We start from the raw sequence: 14,583 nt of genomic DNA, 5'->3' as shown, positions 1-14,583 counted from the left end.
ATGACGCAGTTGAAAGTTAAAGTAATGGAAGATGAAGTTGATAAATTGTCTGCTTCTTTTAAGATAGAAACCAAGGGTTTGCAAGGAAGAATGGCCGTGATGGAATGTAAACACATGGAAAGACAACTCAGATTTCGCGGAGTCCCAGAAGTAGAGGGGAAATCAGCCCAAGAGCAGATATCAGAAATACTTGCAGAATTTTTGGACAAGGAAGTGGAAGAAGTTGCGGCTCTTCTGGATGTGGCTTAAAGAATTAATTCAAAATATGCAGCTCAAAAAAATCTACCAAGAGATATGATAGTGCAATTTACAACAAAAAGAACAAGAGAAGATATTGTGAGTAAGCAGTTTCAAAACCCTTTGGAAATTGCTGGAAAAAGAGTGCGAATAATGAAAGAGCTACCTAGGGGAGTCTTGTTGGAAAGGAAGAAATACAGAGAATTGGTTCAAATGTTGAAGGATTTGAATATTAGATATAGATGGGAGATACCAGAGGGTTTGAGTTTTGAATACCAAACAGTCAAGAAAACGATCAGGTCCAGTCATGAGATGGAGAGGTTTTTTATGGACAATGAAAAAGACTTACCTAAAAGATCCAGAATTTGATTATGGAATGCAAAATCATATCTTGGAATGTAAATGGACTGAACTCACCTTCTAAACATAAAACTATCTTCCATTGGCTATCTAAACAGAATTGCAATATAATTTGCTTACAGGAGACCCATATTAAGAAACAAGATGTGAAATACTTAAAAAATGCTAAATTGGGAAGGGAATTTGAAGCTACATCGAAGCAAAAAAAAAAGAGGAGCCGTTTTATATATTAAAGATGAATTGCAACCTAAAATGATGTTTAACGATGTGGAAGGTAGATACATAGCCGTGGAAATTATTTGGAATATGGAAAAGATTTTGCTGATTGGGATTTATGCACCTAATGGTGCTAAGGATAATTTCTTCAAGGATCTACAGAAACAATTGGATGGACTAACTTACTCACAAATAATTTTGGCAGGTGACTTCAATGGAGTTACAGCTTTAGATGTTGATAAAAAAACCAAAGGGTGCACAAAAGAAAAGAGGACTTTTGCCAAAATCTTTCTTGGAAATTAAGGATCAGGAGAATTTGGAGGATGTTTGGAGAAGGAATAATCCTAAGGTAAAGCAGTATACATATTTTTCGCCAAGACATTTGACATTATCAAGAATTGATATGATCTGGGCCTCTAAGGACTTGTTTGTATGGACAAAGGATGTGGAGATCATGCCAAAAGTAGGCTCGGACCATAATCCAATTATGTAGAAGTTTGGAAAATGCACCAAAAGACGAGGATGGAGAATAAATGAGGATTTGCTGCAGCAAAAGGGCAATTTAGAATTGTTACAAAAAGCGACCAAATTCTTTATACAGTATAATTTGAATAACACCGTTCCAACCTACAAAGTTTGGGATACTTATAAAGCAGTTATTAGAGGAGTATTAATGGACTTAAATGCAAGGGATAAAAAGAGAAAAGAGGGAAAAAAGAAAGAAATTGTGGAGAATATAAGAATTAAGGAGGTACAACTGAAGAAAAGACCAGGGAAAAAGAAACAATATCAAGAAATTAAAATCTTGCAAGAACAATTGAAAGCAATGGAGAATAAAGAGTTGGAATGGGAACTGAAGAAATTAAATCAAAAGTCATTCGAAGGGGCAAATAAACCTGGGAAATATTTAGCGTAGCAGTTGAAAAAGAAAAAAGAAAAAAAGGTGATAACTAAGATTCAAGAAAATGGAATGACATTGATGGATCAATCAGCGATTAGTAGAGCATTTTTTATGCAAAACTGTATCAAAGGAAAGTAGTAAATTTGGAAGATATTGAACAATACTTAGATAAAATTAAATTGCCATTGGTATCAGAAAAATGGAAGGAAAAGCTGAATGCAGAAATTACAGAGACAGAGATAAAGGAAGCTATTCAGTCGACTAAATTAGGCAAAGCACCAGGTCCAGATGGAATTACGGCCAAATTTTATAAATCATTGGCAAATGAATTGGTACCCTTTTTGAAGGTGGTAATGAATGAAATTTTAAGAGGACAAAAAGTTCCAGAATCTTGGAATGAGGCCACTATATCATTGATACCAAAGGAAGAACAGGACTTATGTAATGTTAAAAATTATTGACCTATTTCATTGCTGAATAATGATTATAAAATCTTTGCAAAAATTTTGGCGGAGAGATTAAAGGATGGGCTCGTGGAATTTATTGCAGAAGAACAAGCAGGTTTCCTTCTAAATAGACAAATTAAAGATAATTTGAGAACTGTTTTAAATGCGATAGAATATTATGACAAACACTGTGAGAAAGAAGTTGGTTTCTTTTTTGTGGACGCAGAGAAAGCTTTTGATAATCTAAATTGGAGTTTTATGTTCGCCACAATGGAAAAACTGCAAATGGGAAAAGAGTTTATTCAAGTGGTAAGAGCGATTTATAAAGACCAATGTCTTTATAACAAAAAAATTGTTAAAGACCAATGTCTTTAACAAAAAAATTGGAAATCAGAAAGCGTACAAGGCAAGGTTGCCCATTATCTCCATTGTTGTTTATTTTGATTTTGGAAATGCTATTGATTCAGATTCGAGAGGATGATGCTATAAGAGGCATAAAAATTAAAGATTTTACCTACAAAGTTAGGGCTTTTGCGGATGATGAGATGGTTATTGTTGAGGATCCAATACAAAATATGCCAAAGTTGCTAGATAAAATAAAGGAATTCGGAGATTTGGCTGGATTTTATGTTAACAAGAGAAAGTCGAAGATATTATGTAAGAATATGACCAAACAAAAGCAACAAGAATTGATGGAAATTACAAATTGTGAAGTAACGCATAAAGTAAAATATTTAGGAATTGAGCTTACAGCGAAGAACATTGACTTGTTTAAGAACAATTATGAAAAGCTATGACAGCATATTGATAGAGACTTGATTAAATGGAATAAATTAAATCTGTCATGGCTGGGAAGAATAGCGGCAGTCAAGATGAATGTGTTACCACGGATTATGTTTTTATTACAGACAGTTCCAATTATTAGAGACAGTAAGCAATATGAAAAGTGGCAGAGGAAGATCTCTGACTTTGTATGGGCAGGCAAGAAACCCCGAGTAAAAATGAAAGTTTTGTGCAATGCCAAAGAGAGAGATGGACTGCAGTTGCCGAATATCAGATTATATTATGAGGCAGTTTGTTTGGTCTGGCTTAAAGATTGGATGTCACTGGAGAATTATAAGCTACTAACTTTGGAAGGCTATAAAAATTGTTTGGATGGCATGCCTACTTGTGGCACGATAAATTGAAAGCTGATTCTATGCTTCCGCATCATTATGTTAGAAGAAGTCTCTTCACAATCTGGAAAAAATATAAAAGACATTTGGGTGAAGGTTTCCCCTCGTGGGTGGTACCATTTGAAACTATCGACCTGAGAGCTATTTATAATAGAGACCAATGTCTGTCCTATAAAAAGATTCTTATCCAAGAACAAAATATGATAAGAATTAAAACAGAAGAAGAGCTAGCTTTTTGTTATGGATGGTTTCAATATAGGCAGATAAAGGACTTATATAACTCGGATCGCTTAAAGGATGGAATTAAATGGAAAGACTCAGAATTGGAAGAAGCTATACTACAAGAAAGTAAGAAGAAAATTTCAAAAATTCATAAAACACTTTTGAAGTGGTAGACAGAGAATGAAACTGTTAAAGTCCAGATGGTGAAGTGGGCTATAAATTGTCAAAGAGACATAACAATGGAGGCATGGGAGTATTTGTGGAAAAATACATTGAAGATTTCAACCTGCACCTGTATTAAAGAAAATGTTTTCAAGATGATATATAGGTGGTATTTGACGCCAAAAAAATAGCTTATGGAAATGCTCTGACAAGTGTTGGAAATGTAAAAGTCATGAAGGATCACTGTATCACATGTGGTGGACTTGTGAGGTCGCTAGGCAGTACTGGGGAGATATTTTAGAAACGATAAATAAGATTTTGCAGATTTCAATAATAAAGAACCCAGAACTCCTGCTACTGAACTTAAATATGGAAGATGTTCCTATGCAGCACAGAACATTGTTATTTTATATGACAACAGCGGCAAGAATATTATATGTGCAGAAATGGAAAGTGCAAGAAATACCATCTATTGGATACAAAAGTTGCTGTACATGGCAGAAATGGACAAAATGACAAGAAGGCTGAGAGACCAGAATTCTGAAGAATTTTTCAAGGACTGGGGGAGATTGAAGGAATATTTGGAGAAAAAGTGGGACGTGAAGGGGAAATTATGGCAATTTGAAAGTTATTAACTGGGAGAATTATTAGAGATAGGGACCTTTACCATTTAAAGTGAAGTTTTAATTATTGTTAAGTTTAAGTTTTGAATAGATCTGAATTTAATGGATACTATTAGTTTATTAAGGAAATACGGGATAATATCATATAGAGGGAATGGATAAGTAAGTAATAAAATAAGATATGGGTTGGAAAGCTGTTGGAAGTCTGAGGAAAAGGGGGGAGGGAAAGGGTGGGGGGAAATTGATATTTAGGTTTTTAAATAAAAAATTTATTTGTAATTTGTACTCACCTAATAGAGAATTTCCTTTTTTTTTAATGAAAATTTTTTATTGAATGATCAAGCCATATTTCTCTGTTCCTTCAAGTTTCTCTTTAGGACTACCTCTGAAGTCAAACCTTATCCCAGAGGTTTCTAACCTTGCCGAGCTTGTGAGCACTTCCAAATTTTGAGAACAATTAGTGGGCGCCATCACAAAATGGCTGCCCTGGGAGCTGGATCCAATAACAAAATGTCAAGAGATTCCAAACCAAGGGTTCTCCTATGATGGAGGCAGTTGTTTTCAAATGGGAGCTCCCTGCACACACAAAGCTTTCCTGAACCCTTGGATTCTTCTGAAGTCAGGATGGTTTGTTCATTGGTGGAGAGGGTAAAGAAGAAAGTAGGCACCAGGTGGGACCACCTTGGTGAGTCCCAGCGACACCATGGATGGGAGGGGGGGGGCACTATTTCATACCACCATCACAGCTTCAACAAATAGTTAGAGCCTCCCCCTCAGATTCCACCCTGCCCATATCCAGTCAGACCTTGTACATTTTCATAGTATTTAGGATCATGTCACAGTGTCATTTACTATTTCATTTGATTTACATGCTAAGATAAAAATGAGCTTCATGCTCCTTTGGGTTCTGAAGCTTCCATTGAATCTGGAGGTTCCTGCTTGGAAACACTCCTGAGAAGTTGTGGGTAGAGATGGGCACGAACAGCAATACAAACTAAAAAAGGCCACGAACAGCCCAATCAGCTGTTTGCGAACAAGCTGTTTGTGAGGCCCCATTCTAAACAAACAGGTGGTTGTTGCAAGCCTCGTTCATTGCTGTTCGTCAAGCCAGACAGTGTGGCACCTGCAATCAATTCCCTTGGCAACGGAAGGCAGGGACTGCCTGAACTCTGTCTGAACTCCTGCTGTTGCCCTGGAAACCCCAATCTAAGCCCAATTTAGCTTGATAGGCAGGACTTCCTTTCAAGTGTGGAGCTCCAAATTTGTTACAACAAGGGAGCAAGGAGCAGGCCGGCGGGGGGCTCCCAGTTCTGGTTTTGCAGACGGTGAGGGAGAGACAGTTGCCGTTGGCATTTTGAGAGAGAAACAGGGAGAGTGCATTGGAGCTTGAATTTTCTTTGTGTGTGGTAGGATATGGATCTACCTCTTCAAGTTCCAGGGCTGCTGCCAGGCTCTGGGGCCAAGGTATTATTTACTATTGGTACCTTTCCTGCTGCCTGCTCAGGTCGGGTTTCTGGGAGTGGTGCAGTAGGTATCTACCCCTTCAAGTTCCAGGGCTGCTGCCAGGCTCTGGGGCCAAGCTATTATTTATTATTGGTACCTTTCCTGCTGCCTGCTCAGGTAGGGTTTCTGAGAGTGGTGTGGTAGGGATCTTGTTTGTTTGTGAAGAGGGCCTGCTGGCTCCCACAAACAATGAACAACAAACATGTCCGTGAACCGGTCATGTTCGTCAATGTTCATTGTTCATTGTTCATGGATGGCAACAAACAACGAACACCAAGTTCATTTTTTTTCTGTTCATGCCCATGTCTAGTTGTGGGTAAAGGTAAGGGGTTTTTTTTAATAATGTTATGAACATTTCTTAGTGGGGGGCACATTATCATTGACTGATTGTGTCTTCTGCAAGTCCCTCTTAAACTGCAGACCTTCTAAGGGGGGGACCTCCACAGCAATCCATTGCTTTGTACAGCAACAACGTTGGGCCAATGTTAACATTTCATTAAAATGAAATGGAAAGTTCAAGCAATAATCAGTGCTTCGATATTCATTATTGATTATCCAGACAACAGTACTAAAGGCTTAAAATACAGAAAGACAGATTCCTAGAACAATGTAAGGTCAACATTATTGGGTTTCCCCCCAAAGGTATCTTCATACCAGAGCTTACTCATTGTGAAAGTGACAGTAAAGGCAGTTGCTGATATTTTGATGCCCTGGATATAGTAAAGTATTTCTGTACAAATATAAAGTTGTTTCTGTTTTCTCCGAAGCATTTCTCAGCAGCATTGGGGCCTATATTGCTGTCTGTCAACTTTACAGTCTGCCCCCAAAATGCAAAGTCTGTACAAAACGACATCTCAGAGAATTATTTCCCGTTTTTCCTTTAGGCTGAAAAAGAGTTCCAACTGAGCACTGGATGAAATAAATTTGTTTACTGTGCACATGCTTCCTGTTTTATGAGCTGACAAAAAGCAGCAGAAAAAGGTCACATCTAATCTACTTTTAAGATGTTTCAGATGTATGCGAATCTGTATGGAGTCCGTCCTTTCTACATGTGCATAGAGCATGATGCAAACACTCACGGGGTCCTCTTCCTAAATGCCAACACACAAAGTAATCCAGGTTTAATAACGGAGTACGAATAGTTGCTCCTGTTGCAAGTCCTGTAATTGTTTTGCTTTTGGAAATTACAGGGATATGAATGTGGTTTGTGAATGGACCATGTCTGGAGTCCTACAGCGTGCTCTGCTCAGGACTGTAGTATTCATAAGGCTGACTAGGGCCGATTCCAGATGACTAACCTTAAGGCGCTTCATGCCGCCCTCTTCCGGATCGCGACGGGGAAAATGTGAAATATCACGTTTCCTCGCGCGAGTTTTGCGTTGTCGCGCAAAACTCGCGCGAGGAAACGCGATATTTTGCATTTTCCCCGTCGCGATCCGGAAGAGGGCGGCATGAAGCGCCTTAAGGTTAGTCATCTGGAATCGGCCTAGGTTGAAACCTAAGGCCCCTGCAGGCCCGTCAATTTTTTTTGCTGAGGTACACCCCCATATAATTACAATTAATTGTTTATCTTATATAACCTCTATTAATAAGATAATGAACTGCTTCCTTATTGAAGTGAAACAAATTGTCTCTTATATTAAAACAATTATTCATAAATTTTATATTTTTAATTAAAAAAAAATCACTTCAAATTAGTACAGTATCGAACAATTATACCCCCAAATGTGCTTTCCTGAAGAGTTCTACGCGCACAATAAAAATATATGAAAAATTGTGAATAGAATTCTTCAGGAGACCCTCAAAACGGATAAAGGGTTATATACTGCAGTCTAGTACTTGCTGTACCTAGGGTTGTCAGCCTCCAGGTGGTGGCTGGAGATCTCCTGGAATTACAACTGATCTCCACGTGACAGAAATCAGTCCCCCTGGAGAAAATGGCTGCTTTGGGGGGGGGGGGTGGACTCTATGGCACTATACCCCAATGAGACCACTCCCCTCTCCAAACCCCACCTCTCTAGGCTCCACCTTGCAAATCTCCAGGAATTTCCCAACCCAGACCTGGAAACCCTAGTCATACCAGGCTCAGGCTGTCAGCTGTAGTGGGGTGAAAGGTTGAAGTGCTGGAGGGGGCCCAAAATACCCAAAAGCCTAGGGGCCCGGCCATGGGTTAATATGGCCCCGGCTCTGCTTGGTGTCTCCTACAACACATCCTCCTATTGAATCCCATCGAACTGAGCATGATCTGACTTCTGAGTGAGGGTGTCTAGAATGGCAACCTTATAGCTGCTTTCCACGTTGAAACCTCTGACGCACCTGTCTGCATGGCTTCCCCTTTAAAGGAGAGAAGCTAGACTGACACGCTGAACCTCACCTGGAGCTTTGTACTGGGGTGTTAGACCGATTGCACGTGATGATGGGGCTCTCATAGCTATGAATCCAGAGGCATTTGCAGGGGCAAAGGAACCTCCACATGATAAGTTTCCCTGCACTTTCCTTGCTCCAGACCTCCCCCCCCCCCGAAGCTGCCATTCCTTCCGCCACAGCATCACTGGAGGATTTGGGTGTGCGTGTGTTCTTTAATAAGTAATTGACCTATCACTGTAATGTTATAGAGATATATCTGTTGGAAATTGCAATGTCTGGTGTACTGCAGCAGCAATGGGAAGATGAGCCTTCTATGCAGGGGGCAGCAAGGATCACTTAGGATAGTGAGAGCAGCATCTCTCTTGTTTCCTGGGGGTCATTTCATTGTCTTGTCTCCTATTGGGCTAAACAGGGCAATATCTTGCTTCTTCTCTCTCCTGCCTCATTCATTCTCTCTGCAAGACGTAGTCAGATAGCAAGGAATCTATCCCTATCTCTCCTTCTTCACTATCAAGTATGTATTTCCTCAAGTAAACTTTTTGCCTCTTTAATCAGCACAGCTTAACTTCTCTGCTCTGTTTGCACTCAGCTAACAGGGTTTATGGGCCTAGGACTCATGCGCACCGTAATTAGAGAGAGCAATTAACTCTGCTGGAGCTCAAATAGCCGCAGGCTAAAGCGTACTATGGCAGACAATAGAGGAAAGATGGCAGACTCCTGGGGAGCACAGCAGGGGTTCTATGTCGACCGATTGAGTGATGAGAATTACCAAATCTGGTCGGAAAGGATCAAGACTTGACTTGTTGAACGAGAAGTCTGGGATGCAGTCAAAGATGCGAAACCTACCAGGGACCCGCAGAAAGAAGTCAAATGGGTAAAAGACGACAACCGGGCAAGATCCATTATTATTAATGCTTTAAGTGATAAACAGTTGTTAAGAGTTATTCATGAGCCAACTGCTGGTGAAATGTGGCAATCTCTTGCAAAAATGAATAAGCAGGAATCAATTAAAACAAAGGTTTTGCTAATTAAACAATTGTATCGGATTCAAATGCAGCCTTAACAAGAACTAAGAGACCATATTTCAAATTTTATGGAATTATCACAGAAATTAAGAGGCCTTGGAAAAGACATACAAGATGAGGATTTGTCAATAATTTTGTTAAGTAGCCTTCCACAATCCCATGCAAGTGTTGTGCATGTTTTAGAAATGCAGGAAAACTCAAGCATGAATTATATGCTTGCAAAATTGGAAGAGGAAAGACTTAGCAAACAGTTTCATAAAAATCAATCCAATGAACATGCCCTGAAAGTTAGCTCAAGAAGTGATTTCTCCTGCAGTTTCTGTGGGAAGAGGGGCCATCTAAAGGGAAAGTGCCATTTTTTTGAATCACAAAAGGCGAGCAGCGGTTTCCAGCCATGAAGGAAAGAGACAAAGGGCTTTAGGAATGCAGATAAAGTCAATGGCTCACCTAATGATAATAGCCGACCTAATGATGGCAGATCAAATAAGAACTGTTTAAATGTTGCCCCCCAAAATGAAAGTGTATTCCAACGGACAATTGATTCTGGCTGCAGCCATCATTTATGCAAAAATAAAGAGTTATTTGATTAATTGAATACACATCACGAGATATTCTATGCTGCGAATGGACATGCACTGATTGCAAAGGGACAAGGCCATGTAACAGTGTATTGTATGCTACCTAGTGGCCAAGTTAGAGAAGTGCAGATTATTGACTGTCTTTATATACCTGAACTGAAAAGCAATCTCCTATCCATCTCAGCAATGGCTCAGAAGGGGATAAAAACTGTGTTCAAAGGAGAGAAATGTTTTATTAGCAATGAAGGTGAATTGATTGCACAAGGCACATTAAAGGATGGACTGTATATGCTGGATTTCTCTGAAAGGGGAGTGCATCTAGTTAAAGGATGCAATCACAAGAACTGTTCTCAGCTCTTTCATAGAAGGCTTGAACATGCTAATATAGATTATATATATCAGCTTGAAAGGCAGAATCTGACTAATGATTTGCAAATGAGAAAATGTCCTGATGCAGAGAAATGTGTTTGCTGTATTCAAGCCAAAGGCACAAGACCTTCTTTCACCAAGCAGAGTGAGAAGCAAACCACAAGACCACTGGAGCTGATTCACAGTGATCTATGTGGACCAATAGGAACAGGAACACCCAGTGGAAGTAAGTACATTCTGACTTTTACTGATGTTTTTTCAAGATTTACTGTAACTTATCTCCTCAGAGAGAAGAGCCTAGTGCTAGAAAAATTCAAGCTGTATCTAGCAATGGTACAGAACAGATTCCAGAGAAAACCAATGGCTATCTGCACAGACAATGGAGGCGACCACATGGGGAAGGAGATGACAAGCTTCCTAGCAGCTGAAGGAATAGAGCATCACCTGACCATGCCCTACACGCCCAAACTCAATGGGATAGCAGAGAGGAAAAATTGTTATCTCACAGAAATGTGCACAAGTGTGCTCCAAGAAGCAGGACTACCTCAAAAATATTGGGGAGAAGCTGTCAACACCGCCACCTATCTGCAGAACATGCTGCCTACAAAGGGTGCAAGCAGCACACCATCTGAACTGTGGTACAACCGCAAGCCCAATGTAAGGCATCTGAGAGTGTTTGGATCAAAGGCCTACACTTATGTTCCAAAGGAAAAGAGGTCTAAGGTGGATCTCAGAACAGATGAAGGCATATTTGTTGGATATGCACTGGGATGCAAAGGATACTGAATCCTCAACCCAGAGACAGACATGGTGAAGATTCACAACGTGGTATTTATTGATGAAAGAGAGAAGGCAAGTAAGCCAGACACCAGAGAATCCACATCAAGAGAAGCTGATGCAGCACAGCAGCCAGAGATTGTGCAACTCTGAGACCTGACTGAGACACATGAGACATCTGCAGAGCCCACAGAAAGGGAACGGGAAGCAGGGCCAAGTGTCAGACGCTCAGCCAGAACAAACAAAGGAGCTCCACCAATGAAATTTTCCTACCTGGCAAAGGCAGAAGCTGTACCAGAACCTTCTAGCTGGGAAGACATAGAAGGAATGCCAGCAAGAGAAGCAGAGAAATGGAGAAAAGCTGCAAAGGAAGAAATTGACTCTCTGATCCAGAACAAGACATGGTTTCTCACAGAACTACCACCTGGAAAGGGGTCAGTAGGATGCAAATGGATCTTCAAAACCAAACTTGATGCAGATGGAGAAGTACAGAAGTACAAAGCAAGACTAGTTGCAAAGGGATATTCCCAGAAGTATGGAGAAGACTATGATGAAACCTTTGCACTAGTAGTGAAACACACTTCATTAAGTACACTACTGAGCATAGCAGCCACAAGAAAGATGCATGTGGAGCATCTGGATGTGAAGGCTGCTTTTCTACATGGAGAGCTGAAAGAAGATGTGTATATGACACAGCCTCCTGGATTTGAACAGTCCAAAGACAGAGGACTTGTATGCAAACTGCAGAAGAGCATTTATGGACTGAAACAGGCTGCAAGGGCCTGGAACCAGAAACTGAACCAAATGCTCATCAAAGAAGGATTCAAGCAAGGTGGGGCAGAATGCTGCCTGTACTCAAGAAAGAAAGACAACAAATTGACTTTTATTCTAATTTATGTAGATGATCTTCTCCTTTGTATTGTCGAAGGCTTTCATGGCCGGAGAACGATGGTTGTTGTGGGTTTTCCGGGCTGTATTGCCAAGACCACGGCAATACAGCCCGGAAAACCCGCAACAACCATAGATCTTCTCCTTTGTTATGAAAATCAACACGATTGTGATGAAATAATTCAGCATCTGAACCAAGAGGTTGAGGTAAAGCGTCTTGGAAATGTCAGCTTTTACCTCAGCGTTCAGATAGAGAGAGAAGAAGATGGAAGCTATCTTCTCAATCAAAAGCAAAAGATCATGGACTTCCTAGACTACATGGATATGAAAGATGGAAAACCAACATGTACTCCAATGGAAACAGATTTCCTGAAACAAGATGGAAACAGTGAACCTCTGAGAATCATCAAAGTGTACAGAGAAGCAATTGGAAAACTGCTCTACATAAGTACAGTAACCAGACCTGACATAGCAGCAGCAGTTGGAATACTGTGCAGGAAAAGTGCATCACCAAGTGTAAATGACTGGCAAGCAGTCAAAAGAGTGGCAAGATACCTGAGAGGTACTGCACAACTGAAGCTCAAGCTACCAGGAAGCGACAATCCCAGACTGGTGGGATTCATGGATGCAGACTGGGCAGAAGACATTACAGACAGAAAGTCTACCAGTGGCTGAGTGTTCTTCTACGGTGGAGGAGCAATCAGCTGGACAAACAGAAAGCAAGACCTTGTAGCAGCATCAACTACAGAAGCTGAATACATATCAGCAGCAGAAGCATGCCAAGAACTCAAGTGGATTGTACAACTGTTAGAAGACTTTGGGATAGATGAACCTAAACCTATACAACTTTTTGAAGATAATCAGTCTTGCATAAAACTTGCAAATACAGAAAGAATTGGATCAAGAACCAAGCACATTGACATAAAGAATCACATTGTGAGAAATATGCAAGAAGAAGGGCTTGTTGAGCTACAGTACTGCCCTACAGAAGAAATGATAGCAGATGTTCTCACCAAGCCACTTGCCAAAGAGAAGTTTCAAAGTCTACGTGAAAGACTGAATTTTGTGGACTTTGTACACAAGACATTGAGAAGGGGTGTTGGAAATTGGAATGTCTGGCGTCCTGCAGCAGCAAGAAGGGAGGAGAGCCTTCTATGCAGGGAGCAGCAAGGATCACTTAGTTAGGACAGTGAGAGCAGCATCTCTCTTGTTTCCTGGGGGTCATTTCCTTGTCTTGTCTCCTATTGGGCTAAACAGGGCAATATCCTGCTTCTTCTCTCTCCTGCCTCATTCATTGTCTCTACAAGATGTAGTCAGATAGCAAGGAACCTATCCCTGTCTCTCCTTCACTATCAAGTATATATTTCCTCAAATCAACTTTTTGCCTCTTTAATCAGCACAGCGTAACTTCTCTGTTCTGTTTGAACTCAGATAACAATATCAATTTTGAGTTACGAATCGGTTACCCCAAACATTCTGGTGGCATGGGTGGAGGAATCGCGATGTGGGCAAAGAAAATAGCACCAAAGTGTGTGAGAATGCAAAAGATCTGCATTTTCCTGTCCACACAGCATCCCCCCAGCTTTGCTTGAAGTGGGTAGCTGTGTTGGTTTACAGGAGAAGAGCAACATTTGAGTCTGGTATCACCTTAAAGACCAACAAGATTTCCAGGGTTTCGAGAATCAGAGCTCCCTTCTTCAGTTTATTTAAAATCCCCACATCATTCCACTTTTAAATGTATCTGAAGAAGGGAGCTTTGACTCTTGAAGACTCATACCTGAGAAACCCAGCTTTGCTGTGATCTTCTTAGGAAAGCAAGTTTAGGATAGGTAAACAGCAAAGCCCAAGAAAAGCTGGAAGGTGCCCAAAAGCACCATGATGCTGAGTGGAAAAAGGAAAACAACTTGCTTCATGTTCACAGCTAAGCTGGACCAAAACACTGGTGTACAAGAGACCTTAGTGTGTGGCATGATTATAGATCATGTTACAAAATAGTTTCAGGTAGCAAGCCATGTTGGTCTGCAGTAGAATAGCAGGATTTGATTCCAGGGGCACCTTAGAGACAAAGAAAATTTTCAGGGTATAAGTTTTCAAGAGTCGAAGTACCCTTCTTCAGATACCAGCTTTGACTCTCAAAAGTTTATACCCTGAAAATCTCATTTGTCTCTAAGGTGCCACTGGACTCAAATCCTGCTGTTACAATATAGTTATGACTAGAGATGGGCACGAATCAGGAAAAAAAAGAGCCACGTGGTTCGTGGTTCGTTAAATTTCACGAACCATGAACTTTCATGAACCTGCCCCTGGTTCATGAAGTGGTTCGTTTGTTTTGTGAAAACGGCACATCCAGGTCAGAAAATTGGCACTTCCAGGTCAACAGGAGGTCACTTCCGGGCCAGCAGAAGGTCTGCAAGAAGTCCATCTCCTGTTGCCTAGGAAATTGATTGATTGGTTGTCTGCAGTGATGAACCAAAAAACGAAGCAAACGAACTAGCCTAAAGTTCGTGGCGGTTTGTCAGAAATGGGATCTGACAAACTGCTGATTCTCGAACCACGAACCAGCCTGGTTCGTCACGAATTTTGGTTCACATTTTGGTTTGTGCCCATCTCTAGTTATGACTTCACAAACAATACTTTGCCCATACAACGAATGGGTGAAGTATTGTTTAAAAAAGGACCTTTTGTTGGGATTTTACAAGTGTCATTAACTCTTCATGAAAGAGTTAATCTGTTT

Source organism: Eublepharis macularius, chromosome 9, assembly GCF_028583425.1.
Source record: "Eublepharis macularius isolate TG4126 chromosome 9, MPM_Emac_v1.0, whole genome shotgun sequence".
Lineage (NCBI taxonomy): Eukaryota > Metazoa > Chordata > Lepidosauria > Squamata > Eublepharidae > Eublepharis > Eublepharis macularius.
Note: the sequence above shows the minus strand (reverse complement) of the source record.